Genomic DNA, 22,605 nt, shown 5'->3' on the forward strand with positions numbered 1-22,605 from the left:
ACGTACAGACCCCCAAACTCAGCTGGGGAAAGAAATAAATTGTTCAAATTGCCCAGACTTGATTCTGCTGCCACATGTGTGTTTATAAATCAAATGTAATTCTGGACTTAAAAAGATGTACTGTGGCAAATCAGTAGGAGTGAGAGATGACTTGGGCCTCACTCGGACATGGCCAAAAGCATTTCAGCTCCTCAGGGTCATTTGTTTTTGAGACTGCACAGAGCTCAGTCCCCGAGGCCACTGACTGTGTCACCTTCTGCTCTAACACAGCTACTCCCCAAAGCAACTCACAAGCACATTTTCCCAGTTCCCCAAGAGCGAAGGGAATTTCAATCACGTTAGGAAAGCACCATTAGAGAGGTTATCTTTCTTGCTCTGAAATAATGTCCACAAAGTCAAATACCTCTTGGTACACACCTAATACATATATTTTTTGTAGTGACCTAGAAATCTGACAGCTCCCTTCACACTTCTGAGCAGAAGACCATAAGTTGGATGTCAAGACAACATTGTATTTATAAGAAAGACTTATAAATGCAGTTGTTTAAACAGAGGGTTTTTCTAGCTGGAGTGACTGAATGAAGTGCTGAGCTGTGTTACAAGTGCCCCTGAGAAAAAGCATCTGGACACATCTCAAATTCTACCCGCCTTTAGGGTAGAAATAAATCAGATAAGGACCCCCAACAAAGCTCAGTTCAAATCTGCCTCCTAACCTGTAAGTTCTGCTGTGCAGGCCAATGTCTCCAAATCTCATAAATACAGGGGTTATGCCCTAGGGAGCAGAGGAACTTCCTCCCTTTTACTCCTCCCAAAAGCACAGAATGCAAGGACAGTAGCTGGGCAGGGGCTGGCATATGCAGAGCACAAAAATATCAGGCCAAAATGAAGGAGTCTATTGCCAGGGGCAATGAAACACCAAACTACTGGAAAAACCATGGAGTCTTGAAAAATTCCTATAAAGCTGGTGAGTCTTGACCACACATCTCAACTGCCAGGGACTCATCCACTCAAATGTTTTAGTATCAGTTTTGTATGACTGAGCCTTCAGGTCTCAGAGGGGCATTTTTAATATAAATAAAAAAAGGGGTTTTTTTCAAATTAAAGGAGTAGGTTTGTTTGCCCCTGTTACGATGATTTGCCATAACAGACTATTGGCATTTAACTTTTGGTGTCACCAAGTATTCAGGCATGTAGGGCCAAACACTGGGGCTCCTGTGGAGCAATGAGGACACACAAAATGCGTGTTCTGCTCTGTCTCTGTTAGTTTTAGGATATTCCTCAAGCCAAATGACCTTCATCCTTTACAAACAAAAAACTGGGGTCTGTTTGTGTTTATGGCTAAACTTTTCCAGCCCTAGTCACATCTTTAATTGTTTCTGGGCACAATGGTTTCAACAATTTTATGAGGAAAATATGACTCACTGGCTTCTTGCAAAATATTTCTTCTTGTGTTTTGTGCTTTAAATTGGTAGCCATGTTTTTGTGTCAGTATGTCCGAGAGGTTCACTTGAACTTGGTGAACTGCTGCTACAGTAAAGAATTTGTGTTTCCTTCATGTCTGTAGTGCTCCAACTGTGAATGAGCAGTTGAGCTGGAGACACACACTTTCTCCTGGTTGTGTGTTTGCAGAAACCGTCCCAGATTTCTGTTTCCCTCAGCTCATTGTGGGCACACACGGAGCTGACAGCCTGGACAGCCAGATCTCCCCAGTGGGGCAGTACCTGCTGCTCACTGCTCAAGTAAACTGTTAGTCACTATAAAAAATAAACACAACCACAGAGAAGCTATCAATTGTTAATAACTCCCCTTAGTGGGTTTCTGCACAGCAGAGGACGTGGGTTTATTGCAGAGTTGCCACATGGAACCTACATCTTTCATAGCGTGGTTTTATAAAATTCACTTCATGACAGCCAAACAAACTCACCAACAATGTGTACTGGGTCTATACCATCTCCACTGAAACTCAGTTTTCTCTGTATGTGACAAAAATCAGCAGTGATTAAGCAGATGAAAATTTAGGGCCTTTAGAGACATTCTCTGGGCCTTAGAAATGAGATGTGTTTCCAACTAATCATCTGTTGTTTCAAAAAAAAACTTCAGTCAAAGGTGCTGGAGTTTTTCATCCCACTTCCCTGAAGTTCTGATAAATTCTACCAGAATAACTGTTTTGCTGCTACAATTGCATTGGCATCAGGGTTTTAGCTGATAGAAATATATGTTGCAAAGATTTAATGGGTGGAAAGACAACACTAACAATAATTACACCAGAAAATTTCTACCATAAGTCAAATTTAAGACTGATTTTGCAAACCGGGCTACATTTGTCTCCCATTACACTGATGTAATCAAAATTATTTTTCTTCTTGTTGTTTATTTGAACGCTTAGGAATGATGGAATTAACTTCTGAATGCTGCTGATGGGTGGTACCCAAACACAGGCAGCAGACAATGGCATTTGTCTTTCCTGCCACTGATAAAGAAAAATCAGATTGCCACAGTGTCTTCAGTACTGCCAAACATCTGGAGCAAAGTCTCAGGGCTGCTCTGGGCTTGAACCACTGAAGCTTTTTGTGCTTTCAACGTGCTGTTGAACAAGCTGGAAGTGCCTAGACCTTGGCACTTCCTCTGCAGCAGTTGGACATCTAAAGAATCCAGACCATTAAATGAATGAAACTGCTGAGATGTGATAACATCCTGACTCAGCCCCAATCACTCCAAAGGTAGGTGTAGTGAGCTGACTGAACGAGGAGTGAAGTGACCTCTGGGCACAGCAGTGTTGAATCCACTGGGAACATACACACTGTATTTAATCTTTGCTCTCGAGCATTCCTCCAAAAACCCGCTGACCTCAGTAGCAATGTCTACTGTGCTGGATAAACATTCCAAATTTATCATTAAAACCCCTTAAATGTTAAGCATTTTTGCACAACTGCTGGACAAACATTCTATTTATACACTTATCGGCAGAACTGGTTATTTTTCTAGAGAAGAAAAATCATTTGAATTAGGGAGACAGTGCCCTTGCTCTCAAAATACATCTCAAAATGGCCATTTTAACACAACATTACATGCAAATAGGGATCCTTTCTTCAAACAAATCCTGTCTGTGGAAAGAAGTCACAGCACAAAGATTCAGAGCACAGCCTGAAAGGTTTTATGTGCTTCACTTGAACACAGGAATTCTGACTGCAGGGATCATTTCTGTACAACTGCTGTCTCACACTAACACATATAAGCTGCACCACACAGGCAGGGGAAGAGCCACTGCAGATACAGATATGGAAAATGGATGTTTGATATTTAGCTTTTCTCTGGTAAAACAGATTTGTGAAAATGGAGGTAAGGGAGACAAAGAGCTGCCTGTGATGAGCTTTTGGAAATTTCTCCCTCAGTACTTTTATCATCCATCTCTGAGGTACTAAGAGGTAAATTTTATTGCTCTTCTTCCACAGAACGTCTTGACCCAAACCTGTTTAACTCAGATTATTAGATGGGCCCTTTATTTTGCACCAAACTTACATCTGTCAGGTCATATTTTGAAAATCTCAAATGATTCAGGAATATAATCCCATTCTCGAAGGCACTTTAGGCTCTTAGAAGCTGGTTAATTGATTTTTAATAAGAACTACATTCAGAGCACACATTCTTTAGAAAGATGAGTCTTCAGTGTGTAACTCACCTTGGCACTTCTGTAGATTTTATCCAGGCAGATTCGACTCTTGAATATATATTTAAATACTGCATATCTGCCATACTTTCCTCCTGGCCAAACTCAAGCCATTAAAAGAAAATCAGATAAACGGCTTTGATCCAAGTTATTGCTTTAGTCATTAGGCCCTTCTGGAAATGAAGTCCTGGAGCCCAGGTTTCCAAGGCAGCAATACATTTAAATATCATCAGCTGCTCTCAGACAGTTCTCCTGTGCTGGAGGTTGTGTCTCTGATGGACCCATTTCTAGGGTGGTGCTCTGAACACAGGACTCAACTTCCAAGCACAGGATGAGCTGCTATTCAAGCCTGTGATTCAAAATGTTACTGTATTTCTAATCCCTTTCCACCTTAGCACACAGCTCCAAGTTCTATTCTCAGTCACAGTGTGCACATCCAGAGGAAATTCATCAGCCATCTATTCCAGATTCCCAGTAGAATCCAGCAGTAGAAGCTGGCCTGACTCAGTTAATGACCTGAAAACTATTTTTCAAGGCCTAATGTCGGGGCTCACTTTGTGCCTCCCACCAGCAGCAGCACCCAAAGCACAGAGGGGACCTCGGGCACGGAGCATCCCCAGGGACTTGGCCCTTTCCCTCATGGAAGTCTGTCACTTGGAACCACAGTTGGCTGTAAATCCCACCGTGGCATTTGGCAGTGCAGTGATAAGAAAAGAAGCAGTGATTGTACCTAAGCAAATCCTGTTTTCCCCCCTTTGCCAGCCCGAGGCATATCCCCAGGGCCACACTGCATTTCCATGCCTGTGTCACAGCTCTTCCAGGTGCTGGGAGGCTCCTATAGGGAGTTTGGCTTTCCTCCTGGGGAAGGCATAGGACAATCCACCCATTACCAGCTGATTTAGGAGCACAGGCCCTGCTGCTAACTCCTCTGGTTTCAATTTCCAACTTGGTGACAAACTTGCAAGCCTGAATCAGGGACTCAGGAATGTGGCAGGCTCCACAGGCTGGCCTGACTTGCAGCTTTCCCAGCGTTGGCAGAATCTGAGTCTGCAGTTGGCTGCACTGTGATGAATCCTGAAATCCAAATTCCTGATGGGAAGAAGCAGATGGTGCTGAGGGAGAGCAGTCTGCAAGTGATGAACAGGACCTTCCATTTCTGACAAAAGAAAACTTGTCTATGCACTGAGTCCCACCAGTGTTGGCCTTGGGAGGTTCCTTCTTCTTAATTATGAGCCCCAAGGATCACTCTTCTGTAATACACACCTCATTCTCCTTGTTTTCCCCAATCTGTGCCTGAATGAGTGTTACAAACAGACTTATCAGGTGTGATCTGTCTCCATCCATCCATCCTTCTAATGCAGGAGCCCACTGCCAGGTTAATTATGAAATAAGGAAGGTCCTTTATCTCAGCCTTAGGGCTGTGGAGAGTCCCAAGGCTAAGCTTCAACAGAAAGCACAGCCATGGAGAGATAAATGTTTTGATTACTATACTGAGAAGAATATATTAACCAAATCAGACAACAAACTTCCAGTAATAGTGAAATCTGATCTTCAGCAGTATGTGGGATGTAATTTGCTATCTTCAAAAACTGAACCCTGTGAATCACAATATCCCAGTGCTTCTGAAGTGGGACAAACTCTGTAGTTTACCTGTCTGACCAGGAAAATTGTCCCTTTATTAAGAATTAAACCATTAAGTCCACTCCCTAAGGCAACCTTGGTTTATTCCCATAAATGTTACCAAGAAAATCTTGTGCCACAGAAATAATGAAGTTGCTAAGTTAGGATCAGTATCCCAAAGAACACTGGAAAAAGAGGAAGAGTATACCAAATGTCATAAAAGAGGGAAATAGATGAGACAAAAGGATTATGCTTTAAAGCCAAATAATTTCTTAAGTGCTGAGTAGACATAGAGTTAGTTCCCTTCAAAGTCAGTATTTCCAGACCTGGCTAGTGAATCTTGGTACTTATCTTAAGATAATGAAAAAAGGTGTATTTTTTAGAAGGAGATATCAAACTCAAGACAATTTAGAATGTCTCTCATTGGCCAGCTAACAACTGCAGAGTCAAAAAATGACTTGGTGTGTTGGAACATTTTATCTAGGCTGAATTTATTCAGTATCTTCTAACACAGGCTTGAAGTCATTATATTTTCCAACAAATTAGGGTAGCTGTCATAGCAATCCTAACACTGTGTTCTGCACTGATGTTCCCTTTCTCTGGACACTCCACAAGCATGTAAACTTACTTGTGGAAAAAAACAAGGACTTTGAATATATGTGGATATATCTGTACTTTCCCCTTCACTTCTTACCAGTTCCTAACACACATGCTCTGACATTCAGGGCCCACATTTTTTATGCTGTTATTCTCTGCTTTTATTTAGTTTGGGCTTGTTTTTAATGAGGTGAACTTTGCACAGCCCAACTTTAGCTCCTATAAAATTTGTGTCTTAAATGGCCAGATTTAGGGATTTTTTCTCTGGAAAGAAAAAGCCCTACATACTCACCACAGAGCTGTACTTGGAACCAGATGTCTGACCCCCTTTCAACTGAACTAATGAGGACAGGAATCTGGTCAGGAAAACTTCTGTCTAGGTTTTGACTTTGGAATTGTGGAAAGAGTACTGCAAAGACTCCATGCTTCCACATAAAGGAAGGGGAGGAGGGCAGAGATTCCACCGATGAGGAAAGTTTGCACTTCTGCACTGGCTTGAAGGCACTTCCACCCCAAAGGCCTGTTCATCCCAGTGTCAGTTCTACCCTTTAACTCACACAAGAGTCCCACAGAGAGCAGGCAGAGCCTCAGGGGACGTGAACTGTGCAACTCTGTTCAAACCAGTCTATGTACAGAAGCCCAGGGTTTGGCTCTGTGTCACCTTTGCATTTGGGAGGCGTGAAAGGACTCTGCTTCTTTCAAGACTTCTGCAAAACGTAAAGTAGACTAATTACTGAGGATCAGATGCTGTGAAAAGCATAACTTCTAATAGAAATCTGACTGAACATGAACATTTTTAAACTAACTTTGCCCTTCAGTGTGTTTTTAAAATACAAAGTGTCTCCTGCTGCTAGTTCAGAAAGGTTTTTAGGACCATTATTTCTCTGCCCAATCTTGCTCCCAGCAAAGTCACTGGGAGCATTGCCATGACATGATGAACAAGACCTTTGAGGTCATCATTTGGCACTCCAACTGGAAAAATGCATTAGTGTGGCTTTCTAGAGAAAAGATGCATCAAAGTCTCCCTCTGGTTCCTATCTTAAGCTTCTTTAAAAAAAAATGATTCTTGATTTGTCTTTCTGTGCTCTTCATCAGTGGGTTCCTTGTGGCACAGAGGGGGTTCCTTGCACTGAGCCACAGCAGCAAAAAAGAGGCTTGTGAGACACAGTCATTACATGCAGAGGAAACTGGGTTTAGTGGGGCCCTAGTTCCCCTGGGGACTACCATAATATAAATTATTAATAATAAAAATAAACATTGGCTAGCTTGAACTTCTCTTCATTCCCTCAGAGCTTATTTTTGTGACAGAATTAGCTAAATAAAGCCAACTTGAAAGAATGTTTAATTGCAAACTATCCAAAGAAAACAAAATGGAACTAATTGGTTCTTAGATATTAAACATTCAAAAGGAGATGGCTTTGGAAACAGCTGAAAGACTAATGTGTACAGGGATACAAATGGTGAAGTGAGCAGTTAAGCAAAATGCAGTTTAAACTGGACCACATTTACTTTTAAACCAGATAGTCAAGTTTTGTCAGTCTGGTCCTGCCTAGGAGACAGCTTTGGATTGTTTCAAGCCTAAAAAGAATTACAGCAAGAGTCTGTATTATAAAATCAGACGAGCCAAACTTGTGTACTGACTTCTGGACATCATTTGCCCAGGAAACACTACATAATCAACAGTGCTCATAACTTCATAGAGTGCCCCTTAAATCTATTCCAGCCTAAAGAAGGCATCTTAGCAAAGACAACTGTTTCAAGTGGTTTTTCTAAAGCAGTTATTTTCTTGCAAGTTGGGTAGGGAGAGCTCACAAAGCCAGTTCTGACAACACAATTCCAAAGGAGAGTGGTGGTGCCTTCCATCAGAATAACTGACTGCAGATCTGCCTTGGCCTTTGTAAACCTCCTTTCTTCAGCCCTGTGTTTTTGTTATTGCTATTTAATTCAAATATTTCACAGTCAGCAAATAGAAGGAATCTCTTTGGTCATGTGAAAACTCCCTCTTCATATTCTTTAAAGGTTAAATAGTTGTCATACTTATTTCAGCAGAATTTCTAGCAAGACCAGGAAATGATATCTCTAATATACTGAAATTTGTAAACAAGAAAAAACAACCCCTCTACATCAGAAGCTAGCAAGAAGTAGGTAAGTTATAATCAAAATCATATGGTAAAAATAATTTTAAATATTAATTAGTGGTAGAAGAATTTTTCTCTGAAGGATCACTGTGTGCAGTGAAATCAGACTGGTGCTCAGCCATTGAAGGGGCACTGTCTAATCAGCCACATGTTTACCTTCCCACTTATCAATAACTGACAGTAACAAGACTTCTGCCAGAGATAACAGATTCCTAGAAATGCCAGGCCCCCCTACAACACCCAGCCCAAGCACAGGAGAGCTACTCACTGGAAAAAAAATGCAGACAACTGGAAGTGCTAAGTAGGAGCTGCTCAGCAGGATCAGTCAAGATCAAACCACTTCAACATTTAGGCCAAAAGTTAATGTAGTTTTAAGGTCCCTTGAAATGTTGTGAATATCATCGACAAACATGGCAAGAGTCACTCATGAAAATGCATTTCAGCTCTGTGCACAAAAAAAAAAAAAAATCAATCAGCTCTGTCTCAGACTCCTTCAAAGACTGTGAACCCGATTGTTTGTTCCCTGAGGACTCAAAGCTTTTACTGCAACTAACACATCTGCTTAGTGTTTCCTACTTTTCAGCATCACAAGAAGTTTTTCTTAGACCTTGGACCGGTTTACTCAGCATCTACGTGTAAGTACCAAAAAAAAACTCCAACAGAAGAAAGAACTGAGGTCTCCTGCCAGTTTGTTTCTACCTCTCTCCCCTAAACACACAGGCAATCCTGGCAAAAGGAGTATTCTTATAGGGGTGTTTAGCCAGCATAGCTGTATCTGTATGGGTTTCATTATTTCACATTCCTCTTAGTGCTCACAGCCATGCCAGAAACTTTGAAACACAGATCTACACAATTACACAAGAAAGCTTTGTTGGTTTAAAACAACTACTACAGTCTGAAAGGTATTAACAGCCTACAGATCATGAAAAATCCTGCACTGTGAACACTGTCTATCTGTACTACCAGCACCTCACTGCTATCCAAATATTGCTGGTGTTGACTACAAAACTTCCCCTAGAATGAATGTAGCAACCTGGCAAGACTGTGCTTTCTATCAGCACAGTTAGCACTGTCCCTCAGACCTAAACCAAGGAGGACTAACACATGCAGAAGTTTGCTGTGCACTATAACTATAGGTGACTATATGTATTTCTACACATGCACCTTTTGCTAATGCAGGCTCAATGGTAAAAGAATCCATTTTTCACAGTCCTTACCCAAATCAGCTGAGGGCAGGAATCTGTCATGGAGACAGCTGGAGAGAGGGGCCTGTTACTGGTGGCTCAGACACTACAAGGATTTGGCTGGTGCAGATGTGCTGCTGTGAAGCATCAGGGGAAGGGTAAGTTGTATGAGCCTGCAACACTGCCATGCCAATGTAGCTGCAGAAGCTTTTCATGCCATCTGTCCACATCATTAAAAACCCTCAACTGAGACAAACTTACAGCAGTACTACATTTAAGCAGTGCAGAACAAAGGTTAGTGTGGCTGCATGGCAAGTGTAGAACTACAGTTCCCAGTTCTTAAAAAAAATCTGTGTGTAGAGTCCTCCCTGCCTCATAAAACAGGACTTATTTCTGTGATGTAAATTGACTTAGTCTATATTACCTGAACCCTATTACTTACCCATGAGCCAGTTATCAGAGGCCACTCCTGCAGAGTAGGGTTGTGCCTCTGAACAAAACCCATAAAAAAGTTCTAGTTTCCTCCCAGCATGGTAGGAGTGAATTGTAATCTTAATGCACACACTGACTCAAGAGTGTGAAGACTCTCACCCAAGACTCAAAGGATCAACCAGTTCACTGAACATACTGATCCTTAGTGTATCAGCTCCTACTGCCCCAACAGAATGAGGACAGCCACCTTCAGAACGTGGTGTGGCGGGAAGTGACAGGTTTGCATTGTTACAGTTCTTGGAGCTGCAGAGATGGAACACAGAAATGGATGGTCAAATGCCTTGTCCACACTCACACTGCTTAATCAGAGTCAGAGAATATCCTGAGTTGGAAGGGACCCTCAAGGATCATCAAGTCCAACTCCTCCTTGATTGATAATTTAAGGAGTCCTGGTAATGGATGAGAACACCAGTGAAGAACATTAAATTCAGGACAACACACAGGCAAATCAGCTAAATCTCAGTATTGTGATGACTCCAGTGATATTCAAAGGCATTATGTGTTACTGATCTGCCTTTTTGGCATCAGAGAGGCCTGATTTGTGAAAGAGATAATCCTCAGCATCCTGCCAGATGGGCCTGAACCGATGGCAGCAGTGTCTGAAATGCTGAAAGCTGCTGTGAGCAGTGACCAGCCTGCCCATTAACCAGGAACCATGGCTGGCTGGAGAGGCAGGAGGTAGAACAGGATGTCCCTGGGATGTTCTCTGTCCCCTGGCAGCTTTCCCATACTTGCAATCTGACCCTCCAACCATCAGCACATGGACCATTGATCTCATGAACTCACATTTGTGATCCTCCACAGAACTGCCATTGAGAATACACAGGCCAGAGAACTTCTGGCAGAAAGTCACTCTTGGGTGATCTTCAAAATTCAGAAATGGCCATTCAGATACAAAAACATGTTGACAAGTGATTCCAACAATACACTAATTCAGGTCCAGAATTAAATCCAGATTCTGACACAATTACAGCAGCAATGGCACTCAGTGCATTCAATGTTCTAATAGAAAAATGGTGTTTTGCTCCATATGACTTGGCTCACTCGAGAGATATTTACAGTGAGACACAGTTTTACTGCAGTGTAAAGATAATTTGACAATTACAGGTCAAAGTATACTCCCTTATTGTTTTAAATGAATCTAAAAGCAGTCAAACTCATACACAAATGAGGAAAGATTCTTCATGTTTCCTACAGCTCTGAAGAAAACAGACACAGAAATTATGTCTGGACTGGAGGTCTCACCAGAACACACAGTATATGTTCTCATCCTAAGCCTTCTCCTGCAGAGCATGAACTCCTTACAGTTGTGGGTTTGTTCTTCGAGAACCCAAGCTCAGATAATTTTGAGATACTTTGCACTGCTACCTAAATATTTTGCACTTCTGCTGTTTGTTCGCAGGCAGCAGGGATGCCTGTGATTTTCTAAGGTTATTTAAATTCTCTATTTGTTAACAAATTACACTGGTTGCACAACACATTGGCATGTGAACCCTTCAGAAAAAGGGAGAGGCACCACTGGGCCTCAGTGGAATTGGGAACAAGCTCCAGTGAGTTCAGCAGAGTTACACAAAGGCCAGCTCTATTGTCTGGTGGCAGTTGTGGTTAATTGAAGGAGTAGTTCCCGTCAGCTTTCTACATGCCAGGACTCTTCAAAGGTGGCATTACCTTCGGGATCACTGTGTGGGTTCCAGTTCAGACAATGAGTAACAAAGGCCTAGTGACAGATTTCCATACAGTCTGGGATATGCTGCTGCACTGAAAGCACTGTAAAGGCGCACACAAAGGTGCGGTTACATGTATCGATACAACAAATGTACCCAAGGCTCTGGTGTTACACATGGAATCAAACCAGGCATTCTCAGACATGAGCCAGCCATCTGACCTGCTCTTTCTTGCCTTCCACTGTAAAAACCGGGTAACCAACTTCCTACAAATCTGCTTCCTTCAAAACTTTAGAAAAGCCTCGGAACTTTCTGCAGAGATGAAGTCCCAGCCACATCCACACGCTGCAGTGTAATGATTGCTCAAACAGCTGCACGTGCTTTTGGAATATCTCCGGGTGTCAGTTCTTTTGGAAAACCCCTGGCCTACTATTTTAACTTTACAGATCTCATCAAACAAAATCCTTGCTCATATTCTGGAGAAATGTAAACCCTTTTCATAAAATCTCAATTATGTAATGGAAGAATTGCAGAAATTCAGTGCCTGGGTGAACTGAAGGTTATTGACACCGGGCTTTTTCTGCACTAGTAGAAATACAAACCTATTCATGCCAACACTAAAGCAGTAAACATTCAGATTTTAAAGCACACTGAGGCCTTTGAATTGCCTCTCTGTTTATCTGTTCAGGCCCAGTATTGGAAAATTATATCTCCCTCTTCAAGTCTTTGGTAATTTAAATAATAAAACACAGGTTATATAAGCATAGAGAATTATGGAAAAACGTAAGTAGAAAGTACATAGTTTCAAAATGCATTTGAATAACTCCAATACAGCTGAACTGACGTTATTCAGACTTTCCAGTCTTATTCAATACTGGATTGAAACCAAGCCCAAGACATTTCAGCCCAAAGGAGGTTTTTAAGAAAATTACAAGTACCTATATTTCCAGTTTACAATGTCTGTCTGGGAAAGCTCTACCGCCCAAGGAAAGACCAGCCTACCTTCTCATGGGATCAAACAGAAGAGATGTGAACTAATTAAGGGGACATTTGGATCAGCTTGTAAACATAAGGACGCCCCAAAGAGCACCCAAAGCAGAAACCTGGATGCAAATGTCTGCGGTCTTGGAGCAAAACACGGATGCAGATTCCGATCCCCATTTTACACTGGAAGTTCATTTCTAACCTGTGCAGACACAAGCTTTAGGCCCAGCTCTGCATTCCTTCCACACCCAGGGTTGGAGTTCTGCCTGAATAAGGAATGCAAGAGAGAAATGAATTCCTTATCGGCCTGGCAGATCTTGTTTGGTGATGTACATGCCTGTGAACCTGCCAGAACTCAAATGTGGGACATGGCACCCAGCCGAGCTCCAGAGCTGAGAGACTGCAAACCACTACTCTACTCTGTAGGACACTTGAAATAAAGTAGAACTATTTCCATAAGTAACTGCTCCTAAGTCCAGGATACCTGGATATACTCTGATACTTCTGTTAGAAACAACTTTCATCAATGGAAAAGCGAAGATCCCAGATTTGTATAAAAATGAGTAACAAAGGGAATAAATTGTGTATTTCCAAAATGATGGGCATTTAAAAGGATGGCTATATGGGAAAAGATTTAATAACCATAAATCCCACAGTGGGAAATACTGAACAAACAAATAGGAAGAGAAGCTTTCTCAGCATAACATTGTGTGTCCATTGCCCTCCCAAATCACAGGGCATCTTGTACATACAGATGCTTATGGCAAAATCTTTCCATCACTCCAGAGAGACACAAACTTCACCCTGGCTTTTGATAAGATAAATCAACTATGTCTCCTTCAACTCCACAACCAGCAGCATTTCAAAATCTGCAGGGAGAAAGACCTCCCAAATGCACGAAAGGCAAGCAACTGTGGAAACAAATCTCTTATGTGTGAATGTTGGTCTTTTTAAAATTTTCCCAGGGCTGGGGCCTTCCTGAGTGTTTTTCTCATTATTGTCAAAATGCAAAACTGTAGGATAAAGATGTGGTCAAAAGAGTCAAAAAGACATATTAAGGTAATTCACGTTGCTTTTTGTTCAGACAAATATTTTCACAATAGTTGAGAAAGGAATATGTTTAATAGAGTATCCACTATTTTGAGAAAAAGAAATGCCAGCTAAAATCCAGGGCTTTGGCTACTTTAAGGCTTCCTAGGCAAGATTAAATCAAAATATTTCCTGTAAACATTCCCTCTTTTCATCAGCATGTCAATTGTAGTAAGTAAAATGTGATACTAATTCCCAGCATCAAAATCTGGGATAACTTCATAAAGTCAAATGTTTCCTTACTTTCACAGAAACAACTATTACTGGAAATATTTTCCAAAGCATGTTGCAAGTGGAGGTAAGTAAATCAGATAGCACACTGCACATTTTTCAAGGAAAAAGTTTCTAGAAATGAGTCAGGATTTAATAAAAAATGTCTCTGAGGTACGTAAGTCATGCCCATAATAGAATATTTTTCAATTTTCAGCCCTGTATACAGCATTTTAAACCACTAACAGATGTATGAAATAAGAAGCAAAACTGTCCCTTATTCTCTGCTGTGCACACACATAGACAGACACATGGAAACCAATGGGAGGCTCTTAAACATTTTCCACGAGAAAGACAATTTGCTCACAATTCCTTCTCCCTTTAAATTGTTTCTGTGGCAACACATCTGGTGCTGTAATTCTGGGCCAGACCATTAACTATCCTGAAAGAAGAAAGTTATGTTGTTGTTCTGGTCTGCAGGAACGTGAAGCAGAGAGAGATCTGTGAACACACGTAATCGGGTCACCCTTATTGCCTTCACAGGCTCACAGAATATCAGCTACAGACATTTATGCATAGCTTAAAATTACAAGTTTTAAAACATTTCAACAAGGGTTAGAGAAAACTCTCATGGCAAACACGCTGTCTATAAGCCAGGGTTCTTTCAATAAAATGATGAGTGCTCTGCTACTGCTGTTCCTACCATGTGAGATAAGTGAGGGAAATATTCAGCTGAGAGGACCAAGGTTCATTCCCTAATCATAAACATAACTCTCCCTATGGAATGGAGAAAGATTGATGCTGATTTCTTATCATCCCCCAGCACTACGTAAACACTGCTGGATTATCACCATTTTACAGACGGTATTTCAGGAGCACAGAATGCCTGGAGTGTCTGGTAAACTCAGCTGCCCCTGTGGAGAGTCACCCCTCCCAGAATCATGGAATCACTGAGGCTGGAAAAGCCTTCCCAGACCACTGAGTCCAAGCTGTGCCCGATCCCCACCTTGTCACCCAGCCCAGAGCACTGAGTGCCACATCCTTGGAAACCTCCAGGGATGGGGACTCCACCACCTCCCTGGGCAGCCCCTTCCAATGCCTGGACATCATTTCCATGGAGAAATTCTTCCCAAAATATGCAGCCCTGGACTCTGAAAGCACTTGAGGACCAATAGATTTTACTGGCCTTACTTCAAATTATAGGAACCTATGGATGTTTGATGTAAGTCTTGGACATCCCAGCTTGAGCACATCAGCAATCTCAGGATGTGTCATCTGAACAACTTAGTTGTAGAGACAGGAAAGAAAAACAAGAATAAAAGCTTACAGCCCCAATTCAGCTTGCTAAGTCAACAAATGAACAGGTTTTTAATCCCTAATAATTCTGAAAAGTCAGTCTCAACTCTTAAATCACACTGCATGACTATAATCCAATGCAAGTTATTATGGCTATTTTACCATGCAACTGAGACTGACATCTCAAAATATAAACTCTGTCATGGACATAATTCATAATCCAAGGGCCAGGGCAATTTCCAAGGGCTGCAGCATTCCCTGAACTCAGCCTGTAGCAACAAGAGTTAAAAAAATAATGGAAGTGGATTTTTGCTACTTCATCAAGCAGATGAATTCATGGAAAGAACATATCTGATGAATAACAAAGTATCACTGACACAGTTACTTTTCCAATAATAATTGCACTTTAAGTTCTCCATAAAACAATTTTTATTATTTAATTTGAAACAGCTAAATTCAAATCTAGAGCAGTTACATATAAATCTGTTTGCTAACTGCACTTAAAGTATTTCTGTATTAGTGACAAAGAACACAACATCATCTTGGTGTTCTGACCTTCTAAATTACTAATGATTAAATGCCTTGATTGGCTGAAAACCAAGTTTTGCCCTAAAAAGTTGAATTGAATAAAAATTATGGTTTTCAGCCACTCTGTCTTTGAAGACATACTGGTTTAAAGCAGTCTGTCCTCAGGGAGAATAAACTGGCAACAGAAATGGAAAAGTTGAAAAAAGTGGATAAAACCTGGTATTTCATAAATATGTATGTCCCTTTGGTGCTTCCGGAGGCAGCATCTGAGGATGGGAGTCGAAGCCAGGGCCTGAGCACCTGTAGCCATTAAAGGCTGGCTGATGGCCCTTGCACGACTTGCTGTCTGTATAGTTTTGGATTGTCACCAGCCAATCACCTTCCAAAAATCCAGTTCTGGGCAATAACAGTCTGGATAATTCAGCTCTGTCTGTTCCCTCTTTCTCAGCCTTTTGGCTAAGATCAAGAGTGCAGATTTAACTAATATTAAACCTACTATTATACATAAAATATCTCCTTCACTTCCAGTCTATTTATTTCATCCAAATGAAACAAATTAATAAGCCTTCTGAGACAGTTCTCCGTCCCTTGATTTGTCTTGTATAACCTCCTATAGCTATAGCCAGAACCTCTGTTTTGTCCTGCTGCTCTGTAACTCCACATTATCACTCCTCAAACCCCTGAGAAAGACACACAGTAAGATCATAATTTTCCCCTCCCCACAGACTGAGTCTGGTTTCCCTTTCTGGCCATAGTGGCTCTATTCCACTTCTGAGGCTCTTTATGAGGATATTGCAAAGGAATATTTGTGAAGGAATTAGCTGTGGAAGGCAATAAAGTGCTGTTGGTAGATGTGATATTACAGGGTCCCAACTCCCTGCCTGGATTGCTCCTAAGAAACCTAGGGCTAGAGAGAACATTGTGGAGCGATTGTACAGCTGCTCTTTGTCTTGACAGAAGGAAATCATCTCATCTTTACACTACCCTTTGGGGAATGCCATTACATAACTCACTGTTTGGCCCATATCTCCATGGTTCTGGCTCTGTGCTCTTAACAGAAACACCACTGCTCCCCTGCAGCTCCTGACTGACTCCAGTGGAGCACCAGACCGGGATGCAGGACCTGTCACCTCAAGGAAGCCCTTTCATTCCTCTGAAGAGTATCCAGACTCTAACTGCAGGAAAATTTTACCAAGCTAGTTGTTCACTACCAGATCACACGTGTTGGATCTCACATGTCTCTCTCCAGACATGGGGCACAAAGAGGCTGGACCTGCCACTCAATGGCAGCTCCAGCCCATTTTGGCAGGTTTTGTGCAGCTTTTCCTGCACTAATACATGTGGTGCTTATGTCACTCACTCTGCAGAATTCAGAGAAGAAGCATGGAAGGGATCAACTGCACTACAGAGGAACACAACAGAGAAGGAGTTTCGCATATACACGTTCCTTTAGCCACTGCATCTCTCTCAGATGTACCTCTCCACTCGAGTATATGCACTGCACCTCATCAATAGGTGTAGCTCCCATTTTACAGCTGTGAAAACACAGGTATAGACGGATTAGGTCTTAATCCCAACAAAGGAAATGACTGAATCAGGAGTCTGAGTGCTGGTGCTGGTTCAACACTAAAGAAATGGCTCAAGAAATATGTAACCTTATTTTTCAAATTCCTTCAAGTTTCTTTGGTCGATGAACAACTCTATTTCCATATGGCCCAACTTATTTAAAACACTTTTTAAAAGGGGAAATTAAACTCTGTGTGAATCAAAATGTAACTGGGCTGTGACCCAAACCCTCAATTCGTATTTATGAGCAAATAAAACGCAAACTCCGCACAGACAAAAAGAGTTAACTAAAATACAACCAGCCCATGCAATGACACCTCCAAAACACAAAGCCTACAGGATGGCATTGTCCTGCTGCTCTCACTGTTCCACCTGTTCCAGCCAGGTGCTCCCCGGTTGTTTCCTGGTGTGAACAGCTTTACCCTGGATAAAAAGCTACCAAACTTCTTTGTGCCGGTGCAGTCTTTGTAGGAATATCGGCATCCTTTGCAGCTTGTCCACTTACAGATGCCTGCAGACTCCTCAGGAGACCACCTGCCCAAAAGGTGGTTGCATCCCCCCACAGGTGACAGACATGTCTTCCTATAGGCGACTGCGCATCCCCCCCATAGGTGACTGGCATGCCCCTCCATAGGTGACTGTATCCTCCCCACAGCCCCCCCATAGGTGCCTGCCCTGTCCCCTCTCGGTCCCCCACAGCTCTTACCTACCGAGACCGAGCCGATGTCCCCGCGCTGCCCTGCACGTCCCGGACCCGCGTCCCGGTGCCGGGTGCCCGGACGGCTCTCCCGCCGTGCCCCTGCCCCGTTCCCGGTGCCCCCCTCACCAGGTGCGTCCTACCTGCGCTGCCGGCGGGCGCGGAGCGCGGCTCGGCTCCGCTGCCGCCGCGGCTGTCGCGGCTGTCGCGGAGTGGCCGGGCCCGCCGGGACGGCCCCGATACCGCCGCTTATCGCCGCCGCCTGTCGCCCAGCTGGGCTCCGCTTCCAGGAAGCCGCGGCTTCGGAGCGCTTGTTTGCCGCTGGATGCCGATGGCCCCGTCCCGCTCGCTGCCTCTGCCTTCCTCCTTCCTTCCCTCCTTCCCTCCCTCTCTCCCTCCCTCCCTCCCTCCCTCCGACCCCCCTCATCCTGGCAGGGGGGCTGGGAACGCGCCGCGCGGCTCCAGCACATGCCGAGCCGGCGGTCACGGCCCGGACCCTCTGCTATTAATCAGGAGCATCCCAGGCGCCCTCCCGCTCGCTCCAGCTGTTCCACTCCGGGCCCCACAGCGCCGCAGGGCAACAACAAACCGGCATCACACGCGGGGACACTCGACCCTGTCCTCCCGCCGTTAATTCCTCTGTTCCCCTGCCCCCCAACTCTTACGCCTTCACTTCTTCTCAGGCCTTTTCTCCCGTGCCCAGATTCCCGCCTTTCCCATCTGCCCATCCATTGCTCACTCCTCCTCTGCCCTTACCCCACGCTCTCTTCACTATCCCTTTAAAGGTTCCCTCCCCTTACAGCCGTCAGTCATACAACCCTAATCATCATCTCTCGTTTTCCTTCTGCCTCCTCCCTCTCGCCATCCTACCCTCCCAGAGGTTTTCTAGGACTGAAGAGATGTAATTTGCTCTCTTATTTTTTGTTGACCAAAGCCTGCTCTGAGTCCTTCCTGCTGCACCCACTACTGACCTCCTTCTCGCTTCTGCAGGCAGGTACTGTTCCTCGGGAATGGGCTGCCTTCTGCTGGCTTTCTAGACACCTTCCAGGCAATCCTGGCAAAAAGAGGTAAAGCTGTGATATAGAAAGCAGGCTGGAATCTCCCCATTCCTCATCTCCCCACAGGCACCCCCCCATTCACACCTCTCTCCTGAACAGTACTTTGTCAGAACACCTCACACAAACACGTCCCTGCCCTGGGCAGAGCACCCCGGGTTACACTGTGGCTCATCCATTTCCATCTTCCCCTGGTTTTTAGCACCACTTCCCCATGCTGACTGACTGACAGCACAGGAAGCCAGAGACTCCCCACGGGAAAAATGAGCTGACTGTGTGGAATTCGGACGTGCCCTTACAATAACTTATTACTAATAGTGTTTGCTCCCCCTTTGACCATGCTCTGCAACACCCAGGACACACAGCAGACTGTCCCATCCTGTTTCAGGAGGATAAAACACAAAACTGAAGTTCTCAAAGCACCAGTTGACCGGAGACCCCATCCAAGAACCTGTTAGGGCAGAGCTACCACTTTGTTTTGCGGTACTTTATGAAGTTGATCAGGATTTATATTTTTCTGTGCACATGCTTAAAGGAAAGTCTTGAAAGAGGCAAGGGGAGATCTTTTGCACAGCTGAACGTGTTTTTAAGGAGATGCATGAGGGAACCGACACAGATGAAAGGGAGAGCAATAAGAGACAAAAACAGATGGGCTGATGGAGTTGGCTGAGTCAACGACTCAGACGCTTTGGGTTTTATATATATTAGAAAGAACCGTGCTGAGATGCAGTAACAGTGGGTTTCATACCTCATCTTGAAACTGGCTGGGGCCTGGAGCACTGGAAATGGCAGTGGTGATCCACCATGGACACAAGAGCTGGTGTACCTAGGAAAACAAATGAGATACTCTAATAATTGTAACTCTACTAACTCTTATCTTGATTTTCCCAGTATTTGGGGTTTTTAGGATCAGTCACACTGACTGCTTGAAGAATCCCTGCTTGAAGATCCCCTGGCAATTATAACTGCAGCAGCTACATGTCCTGCCACTCTGCTCAGGTTTTCCAGCCCCATAAGATAGTCAGCAATGGGTGTGTGCTCAGCCCCAACCGAGCAGTGTCAGAGCAGCTCCTGCAGCACAGCACTGCACTGAACACGGGCTGGGAGCTGCAGCAGTTCCCTGTCTCCATGTGCCAGCCCCACAGAGGGTGGGGCACTCTGGGACTAGTTTAAATCAACTTAACTGGATTTGCAGGAGGACATTTGTCAGAACACCAAATCTCTGCAGGAGCCCCATGCAACCAGTTGACCAAAAAGCCTTTACTGTTACTCTCATTTCCTCCTGAACATGAGACTTGTAACAAATTCACAGACCAGACCCTCAGCTGACACAAATGACCACGGCTTCCTCACTCCCAGTGCAGATGTCCCCACTTACTTCAGCTAAAGATCGGCTTTATGTGGTTTTATTCCAGTTTATTTTTTATGATCTTCATTTGCTGTGTCTTCATCTGGTGTGTTTATGTGGCTGGTGCTTGGTTTTCATTATTTTTAACTGTATTTCAGATCATTTGCTCTATGGTTTTGTTCACATTCTCCTTTTCCATGAAATTCTAATAAAACACTTGGCTACAGATTTTCCAAATTGAATACTGATGTTCAGTGCAGATAATTATGTAGAAGGGTTCAAAGTGAGTTCTATAATGTAACAATTTACATATTCTTGAAAACAATGGACACAAACCTACAAATTATTGTTACAAGCTAGTTTCACATTCTTCTGGAATTTCCTTTAGAAATGCATATGTTTAGTATTCTCACGCATATGAAAAGCAGTAAATACTGCATTGCTGGCACCATTATAATATTTACAATGAAAAAATAAAACACACTCTGATGTCTCTCAGAACTCAAGGGACACAAAAAAAAAATGCCAGTACATTTCCTCCAGAATCTCAAAGCACTTCACAAAAGCCTTTCACAAATTCAGCCATTCAACATCCATCAATATATGCCAACGATATACAAAGATCATTCCACAACAAAGCATTCAGGATGGTTGCAACAGCATTACACATTCAGTGTTTCAGCATCACCAGCGTCCTGGCATAATCAGATTAATCATTATTTTATTGTTTAAGTACTGAATTAAGTAGTTTTTGTTTGCTTTCTAAATGGACCGATTTACAGGCAGCAAACCCTGTGAGCAGACCAGACCAGCCTTCTCAGGAACATCCAGACTAAACTGACTTTCAGAAAGGCTGCTATAAACCATAACTCTGTTTATAAAAGCAATAGCTAATAACTCAGTAGTTGGGCCTATTATTGTGATCCTTTGCACCAGGCTGGCTTGGAGAGACAATAATTCTTCTTGCAGCTCCTAATGCAAGCAATATGTATGCAAACATTTGCCTGTGTCTCCACCCCACCCTTTTCTATTTTGTATTTTTTAATTTTAGAACGCTGGTTAAATGTTAATAATATGAAGTAATCTGCACAGAAGTGGATTATCTCTCAGTCTACCAATATACTGACCAGGCATTTTCATTACTGTAACACGACAAACTTCAGAGCACGTTACAAACCCGTCCCTGCACAGAGCATTTGCTCCCAGTTTGTGAGGGTGTGTTAAGAGTGAGCCTAAACTGTAAATACACACATCCAGAATTACAAGCACATGATTATTTTTCCTTCTTTGTGCATCTATCTGTGCTGGAGTTTATAGTTCATAACTCAGAAGACATACTAAGAGAAGAGCCAACAGAAGCAAAGAATATCTTCTAAAAGCTGAACACACTGGGACAGTGGCTGAAATCACTGGATTCAATATTTCCAAATGTGACATAAATAGAAAAATCAAATTGCTTTTCTAGTTCCCTTGGCTTGTACTTTTCTAGTTTTACTTATTACCACTGCACCAGTACTATCTGGTTAATAAACAGTGGCACTTTATTACATGAATGTATATATGCCTGCCTGTTCATACTCTGTAGTCATTTCAGCAAAGAGTCAATGACAAATCAAACAAATCAAATGAGTGTGTCCTATCCCTGGAATTGTTCAAGGCCAGGCTGGACAGGGCTTGGAGCAACCTGGTCTAGTGGAAGGTGTCCCTGCCCATGGCAGGGGGTGGAACTGGGTGATCTTTAGGATCCCTTCCAACCCAGACCATTCTGTGATTCCGTGAATAATATACTAAACCCCAGCAAGATTAATTTTATATGTCCATTATAAATCCAGGTACGGTTATGAATGTAGGTGTTGTGCTGGACGCACTGCGGTCCAGCCAAGGCCGCTGCCTTAATTAACGGCTCTCATTAATGGCCGTCGCTGCGGTCACACCGCTCCGGACAGCGCGGGCACAGCACCCTCTGCCGGCAGCGACTCCCGCAGCACCAAGGACGGGCAGTCGCGACAGTCGCGACACAGCCTCCCACGTGCGATGGGAGCGGACAATCCCCACGGGATTCCCTTCCCTGGTGCCGGATCCCCCTCCGGCAGAGACCTAAAGCAGTCCGGTCTGCGCTGCCCCACGGGCACCGCGGTGCTTCCAGCACTGGCCTTTGAGCCTGTGTGAGCACCCCCGGGTGACTCGGGGATCATCCAATGATAATTCAATCTCAGCAAGCAATAATTCGTTGTTCTATGAAAAGGTATCGTTATTTTTGCAACTAGATGCTGAAATCATTCGCAAAATTAATTCATTGTCTCACAGTCAGACCAGGGAACAGGCCCTGCCATGACCTTCCTTCACGTGTTTCTGTCAGAGCAGTTTGACAGCACAAACCTGTTCGTAGCACTCTGACAGAAGGAACACATAGAAAAGCTCAGGAAAAGGAAGTCAAATGCTAGATTTCTTGAACAGTACCTGCCAAAGC

General features: G+C 43.4%; 1 protein-coding gene across 5 annotated transcripts in view; it reads right to left on the reverse strand.

Annotated features, from left to right (window-relative positions):
- FAM65C (family with sequence similarity 65 member C) overlaps nt 1–22,605 on the reverse strand; it is a 59,452-nt gene that overhangs the window by 33,051 nt on the left and 3,796 nt on the right. For 3 of the 5 annotated variants that reach the window (XM_017815243.1, XM_017815239.1, XM_017815240.1), the window contains exons 3-4: nt 19,536–19,613; nt 18,704–18,786 (exon numbers count right to left, since the gene is read on the reverse strand). The gene's annotated coding sequence lies outside the window, so the exon portion shown is untranslated. The other 2 variants (XM_017815241.1, XM_017815242.1) reach the window with 2 other exon arrangements.

This window comes from Lepidothrix coronata, unplaced genomic scaffold, assembly GCF_001604755.1.
Source record: "Lepidothrix coronata isolate B3197 unplaced genomic scaffold, Lepidothrix_coronata-1.0 Scaffold49, whole genome shotgun sequence".
Lineage (NCBI taxonomy): Eukaryota > Metazoa > Chordata > Aves > Passeriformes > Pipridae > Lepidothrix > Lepidothrix coronata.